General features: G+C 39.4%; 1 protein-coding gene across 4 annotated transcripts in view; it reads left to right on the top strand.

Annotated features, from left to right (window-relative positions):
* The window catches only part of ASTN2 (astrotactin 2), an 826,144-nt gene that overhangs the window by 632,005 nt on the left and 187,042 nt on the right, over nucleotides 1–7,097 (top strand). The gene's annotated exons all lie outside the window — the stretch shown is intronic.

Below are 7,097 nucleotides of genomic sequence, written 5' to 3'. Positions count from 1 at the left end.
CTTTGAGGGAGCCAGGAAAGGGTAAAGTCTTCCCATGTGGGAGGTGGTCTGGCCGACTGGCTGCGAGGACCTGTGGCCGCTTAGGTATAGGTAGTTTGAGGCCAATTACTGGCTCTTGCAGGTGACCATATAGTATAGCCTAGGAGCGGGAAGGGGTTTGGAGTAGGATGGGTTTGGACTTGAAACTCCACTTAGGTATGTGACCCTACATAATGACAAAACAGCGATCAAAAACAGTAGCAAAACCTACATCTTTGAGCACTTCGTGTCGGGCTGGAGCACTTCACATGATGGTTCACTTCATCCTCGCAATGACCCTAGTAGATAAGCAACTGATGTCCAGGTGGTTAAACAGCAAGGCCACATGTTCATAAGTATAAAGCCCAGATTGGAACTTGATTCTATATGAGAACCCACTCTCTTAACCTTGTTTAATCTCTCTGTCCATTTCTTTATCTCTAAAAGGAGATGAGGTTTGCTATGAGGATTAACCAAGATTATGGATATATAGAGATTTTCGCTTAATTGAGGATATATATATATTTTTTTAATTGCAGTTAGCTCTTACACTCTTGAGACTGCTGATTCCAGAAGCCCCAGCATTTCAGATATTGAAGGCAATAGGAGGCTGGGTTGGTATACTTCATGACATCCTTTGAACAGGTGTGGGGGCTCTGGATGCCTGGGTTAGCATAGAGCTCTGGAGCTATCTGAGACTTCAAGGATGTACTTGCAGTCCAGGGCTAGCCAGGGTTTGACCAGACAGGCCAGGAATAGGTTGAGTCAGGAGGGGGCCCAGTCAGGGGCTAAAGGGCCCTGTGGCAGGTTTTGCTCAAAATTGGCAGCCAGTGGATGCAAACGGAACCTTGCAGGGCCAGGGGAGAAGGGGTGCTTGCTTCTCCCACCTTCCTGAGCTCCTGGGAACTCCAAGGTGCTCTCTGCATGCTCAGCAAGTAGCAGCACTTGTAATTTGATGATTTCTCACAAAGCACATACTAGATTGGGATCTAATTAACCACTTCCCTGCAATCTTCACTAGTGGGCTGAAGGACAATGCCCGTTTGTCATCACTTCTCTTAGCACAGTGCCCAGCACATAAGAGTTGCAGAGTGAGTCAGATTCAGAAATGTGACCTTAGGCAAATCACGTTCGTTCCCTTTCTGACCTAGAGTTATTCCAGCTGCAGAACAACTCAGTAGGGTCAGTTGGGAAAGAGCACACCATTTTTTGAACACCAGCAATATACCGGGCGCTTCACAGATATTGTCACGTGTCACAATTAATCCACTCAATAGTGGCTCAAGTAGACATCAGTAGCTCCGTCTTACAAAAGAGACAACCGAGACTCAGTGAGATTAAGTATGTTGCCTCCAGTCACCTCCTGGGAAGTGGTAGGGCTGGGGTACAAACCCAGGCCAGTCAGGCCCATGACACACTCTGAACCACCATCCAAAGACTTACCCACATTTTATGACACCAGCTATCTTTTTATTTTATTGAGTAAGGTTTGTTCTAAAACTCAAAAGAGAGAAGGAGAGATAACAATGCTTAGGAAGTCAAGGAATACAGGGACAATCATGGCTGTCATCCTGACCACAGAGTGTGATCCTGTCAAGGCAAAGACACTCGAGCTGGTCTGAGCAGCATCACCAGAGAAGAGCAGGAATTGCCCTCTGCTCTGGGTTTCTGCCACGTTAGAGACTCAGAGCGGCCTGTTACAGCAGAATGACAAGGAGCTTCTCTGGACAGGGGCCTGTGTTGCAGGTGGGGAGATGGCAGAGTTGCCGTCAAATAGTTTGAGATCTCACTTAGACCCTCTTCTCAGACCAGCTGGGGAGTTAGCACCCTGTTTGCTGAAAACCGCAGAGACCGTTTACCATTGAAACCACCTGCATCAGTTTCCTAGGGTTTTCATAACAAAGTGTCACAAACTCGGTGGCTTCAAACAAGGGAAGTTTATTCTCTCCCAGTTCTGGAGGAGAGAAGTCTGAACTCAAGGAGTTAGCGAGGCCACGCTCTGTGAAGTCTGTGAGCGAGGATCATTCCTTGCCTCTTCCAGCTTCTGGTGGCCCGGGAATTCCTTGGCTTGTGGCAATATAACTTCAGTCTCTTGTGGTTGTTTCTCCTCGTGTGTCTCCATCTTCATATGGCATTCTCCTCTGTCTGTGTCTTCTTATAAGGGTCCCAGTCAGATTAAATATGACCTCCTTATTACCTAATTAAAAATCCAATACCTCATCTTAACTAATTACATCATCAATGACCCTATTTCCAAATAAAGTCACATTCTGACATAATGGGCGTTAGGATTTCAACATCTCTTTTCAGGGGACAGTTCACCCAATAGCATCACCATACGAGCTAAGTATTGTTTTCTCCGTTTACAAAGAAGATTTCTAGTTTAACCTCTCTTTCATTCTCTTTAAAATGGGCATAACAATAGTTAACCCACAGAATTGTTGGGAGAAAATGAGACATTGGATGTTAAGCACTTAGATATTAGGATGTTGCCTAGCATGTAGTAATCTTCATTGTATTGCATTTATTATTATTACAAATAAGTTTGCGTATTAAGTCCACCACTATGTCTAGAAAGAGCAAGGACTTTGGGGTCACATATTAATTGGAACCCCAGTTCCACCCACCTGGAAGGTTGTTTTGCGGAATAGATTAGATGATTTGAAGTAATGCTTCGTACCTTGTTGCAGCTGACAAACTGTGTAACCTTGGACAACTTACTTAGCCTCTCTGTACTTTCCTTTCTATCTCTGCAAAATGGGAATAATAGTAGTTATCTACCACATAGGAATGGTGTTAGATGACTTCATAGATCTCAAGCTTTTAGAGCACTGCCTGGTAAAGAGTAAGTTCTCTATGAATATTAGCTACTATTGTCATTATTATTATTATTGTTATTATTACTGTTGTTGACAAAATATTCTCCCTTTCTTCCTTTATTAGCAACTGAATTCTGAGGAGGAAGAGGAATTTCTTGCTTCTAGAATATAAGGGAGAAAATGTAAGGAGTTAAAATTCTAGTACATCCTAACCAAATTTGTCTCAGTCTAGGTGTTTTATGATTGCTAGACTTTTCATGAAATAATATAAAATTATATCTATCTGTATTACTTATCGCTGGATAATAAATTATCCCAAAACTTTGCATATTAAAACAATACACATTTCTTATCTCACAGTTTCTGTGAGTCAGGAATCTGAGCACAGCTCAGCTAGATCCTCTGCTTCACGGTCTCTCACAAGGCTGCAGTTAAGTTATTGGCCAGGGCTGGGGTCTCATCTGATGGTTTGTCTGGGGAAGGATCAGTTTCCAAGATCACTTATGTAGTTGTTGACAGGTTTCAGTTCTTTAAGGGTTGGTGGACTGAGGGCATCAGTTCCTTGCCAGCTTTTGGCTGGAGACTGCCCTCGGTTTCTTGCCACATGAGCCTCTCCATGACAGCTTGTTTCATCAAAGCCGGCAAAAGAGAGTGTGCAAGCAAGACAAAAGTCACAATCTTTTGTAATCTAATCACAGAAGTGACATCCCCTCAATGTTGCCATATTCTGTTGGTTAAAAGCAAGTTAGTCCAATGGAAGAGATGATAATAGGCAGCGTGCATCCGGAGGTAAGATCATTGCAGGCCTTTTAGAGGCTCCATCCCTCCCTCCTACCTGCCTCCTTCTCCCTCTCCCCTTTTCTCCCTCCGTCCATTTCTCTTTTCTTGGCTCCCTCCCTTTCTCATTCTATTTATGTATCTCTATGCATCTATCTGTCTGTCTGTTGTTAGTCTACTTTCTGCTGAAACTCTGACTCATCTCCATATGCCATACTCAATCCTTGTGTTTTTCTCAGTCTAGCCTATAGCTGGTCCATGGTAAGTACTCAATAGATGCTTGGATTCAGTTTAAATTTAAAGCATAAAAGAGCATTTAAAAAGAGTCAACTTTCTCCACCACCTTAATATAACCATTATATTGGTCATGTTTATATAAGTATCAACATTTACACACTTCCTTTTTAATCCATTCATACATTCTTATCATGCTGGGTATCCAGCAGGTATTTTTCTAAAAAATATCAGATTTTTACATTTTATTTACTTAATATGGGAAAATGCTTAAAATCCCCTTTTTTTTTTTTTCTGGCCTTCATAGTTGTCAAACTAGCTATATGAGTTTGTCAAGTTGACAAGCTCATCTTTGAACATTTAACCATCACAAATAAGACTGCAAAATGTCCTTGTGGAGGGAGATTTTGTTTTTTTTCTTTTTGATTTGTTTCCTTAGCTGATATGAAAACAGCTGGTTCAGAATTCCTAAGGTTTATTTTAATATCATACACATTTATGTGCATTGACCAGACCCAGTTTGCAATGGTTTGAACTAATGTAGATGGTCAAAGGTCAGCAGTAATCAAACACTGGCTGAGTAGGTGCTTGATAAATGTTGGTAGCATTGAAGTCTTGCCCAGAGAACATTCCCTGTGTCGTGTCATCAACGTCAACTCAACTCAATGCTAAATGAGGGCTGCTGGGAATTTTCCCATGGGTCTTATTTCTGCAAGCCCCGCATCACAAGCCCAGTCCAAATTTCCTGTCCTCTTGGCTCCAGGATATCAGCCAGCTTTCTCTTTATGGTGTCTACCATTACTCTCTCCATCAGTTGTAGACTCCATCTGTAAGACTGGGTGGCAACAGATAAACAGTCTCCTTTCCCCAACACTCCCCGCCCACCTCTGCCCCACATATTCTTTTCATGTCAATGCTATCCCTTATTCTAATTTATTTTTCTAAAAGTAGGGGAATTTTATTGCTATTTTTAAAACGTTTTAAACATAAAACAAGTGAAAATGCATTTAGAAGAAAGCATCAAAACCATACATAATATAGATATGAAAAATCCCTCCTCGTTCTACTTTACTGATTTTGTGTAATCCTTCTGGCAGCCCTTTTTTCTCAGTGTTTTTTTGAGAAAAGTACACATGCAAGGAGAGAAAATGGCATACTGAGTCCCTGTGTGCCCTTCACCCTGCAGTAATTGTCAATATTTTGCGAAATTTGCTTCAGCTATTCCTCACCCCCAATTTGTTTTTTTGTTGCTGGAGTCTTTTAAAGCAAATCCCAGATATCCTGTCATTCCTCCTATAAATAGCTCACTATGTATCTCTGGCAGATAATTATTTTTTTTAACACATCTCAACATCATTATCACATCTAGCAGTTGATATTCAAATTTCCTTAATTGCTTCAAAATATCTTTTTTATAGTAGGTGTGTTTAAATAAGGATCAAAATGTCTACATGTTGTATTAGTTCCCTTTTAATCTATAATAGCTGCATCTGCAATTTTGCCTGTATTGTTATTAATTGAAGATATTGACTCATTTGTTCTTTAGAATTTTCCACTTTGCAGATTTAGCTGATTGCTTCCTCTTGGTGTGTTTTAAACGTGTTCCTCTCTCCTAGGGATTCATTACGTTTTTGTCCCATGAACCTCTTGTGTAGAATGATGAAAATTATAGACTCCCTTATCAGAATAATGTTTTTAAATGCATAAAGTTAAGTACGTGGAGACTACACGGGAAAGAAATTATATCAAGATATAGTTATCGAAATATAAAAAAATTTGTAATGTAGTAATATATGTGCTGCTTTATTAATGACAAGATCTAGTGGAGAGTCTAATAACAATCATAATTTCTAAGTAGTGTTGAACATAAATATTTAGAAATATTTGTAACAACTGTAATGTGATAGAAATATATATGAATTTGTGTCAGTTCATAGGAAGTGCTACATTACTATTGTTTGTTGCCTTCATTCATAATTTAAGGAAATGCTAAATTGCATTTGGAGGATACTGAAAATAAAGATGTATATTTTTCCCTGTACAAGTTCACAAAGCCTTGAATACCATCCATGGGTCCAAGGAGTGCAAACTGAAGTAGGCAGGCCGTGCCGTGTACTTCCTGGGGTATCAGATCAAAGGCACGTAATGTCTGGTTTACAACTGTTAGTGATGTTAAGATTGATCAGCAGGCCAGGTACTATAAATCCCTTCCATCAATTAAAAATTTTCCCATTAGCCCTTCTGCTAATGTTTTTAGGATTCATTGATGATAGCTGCCTAGACCTATTATTTTATTAGGGATTGCAAAATGGTAATTTTCTAATTCTGTCATTCTTCCTGCTGTTATTATCTACAATATTTCCATAAGGAAAAATTTGGTTACCCTGAAATCCAGTTCATATGATAAAAGCTTGACTAATACTTGATTCTTCTATCAATTTTCAGACTAATGAGCTGGTCTCCTAGCCATCTCCAGTGGTGAGGATCATTGGTTTGAGGAATGTTATGAAGTACAGGAAATTTATTTATTTGATCTATTTCAATCAATTGCAGTCATTATTCACTTTGATGTTCCATTTGTTCAACGTTAGGCCAGTGTGAGCCCCTCTAAATTGGCTTCTATGTCCTTTTGAAATGACCACATTAGTCTTTGGCAGCTATCTTGCTTTTTGGCACAGCAAGATATCCCAGGCTCAGTTTGCACCATACCTATTCCAGACTTGGAATAAGGAATCTTTCCAAGAATCTTTTGTTCCTTTTAGTGGGAAATGGTATTTAAAAACAAGAGTCTGGGCATTCAAGATATTCATTGCTACTAGGTTGCCATTACTTCTAGACCTTTGCAGAGCTATGAAATGTTTATTTTTTAAAAAGAGAAAAACAAATCATAAGTTTATATGATTTCAAGTTGAAATTTCAGTGTACAGAATTTTTCTCAACTTCTTTGACTTTATACCTGGACTGAGTGCCTATTATGCTGATAATATTAGTTCCTAATGACAGGAAAGTAATGCCTTGTTTGCTGTAGCCCATGATATACACATAATAGTTTCAAAATAATGATTTCAGTATCACAACTAGCAGTAAGTAATTACATCTAGTTTAAGATTTATTTGCAAATAATTTTTCCTTTGGAATGTTTCTCACTAAGCATGTAAAATAACAGTGCTGCATTTTAAAGCCACTTGACATAATTATTTATTTGTGTGGTTATGCCACAAATTGATATATAGCTAGGTTTTTTTTAGT

The sequence above is a fragment of the Equus quagga genome, chromosome 1 (assembly GCF_021613505.1).
Source record: "Equus quagga isolate Etosha38 chromosome 1, UCLA_HA_Equagga_1.0, whole genome shotgun sequence".
Classification (NCBI taxonomy): Eukaryota; Metazoa; Chordata; class Mammalia; order Perissodactyla; family Equidae; genus Equus; species Equus quagga.
Note: the sequence above shows the minus strand (reverse complement) of the source record. Positions and strands in the feature narration are given on the sequence as shown.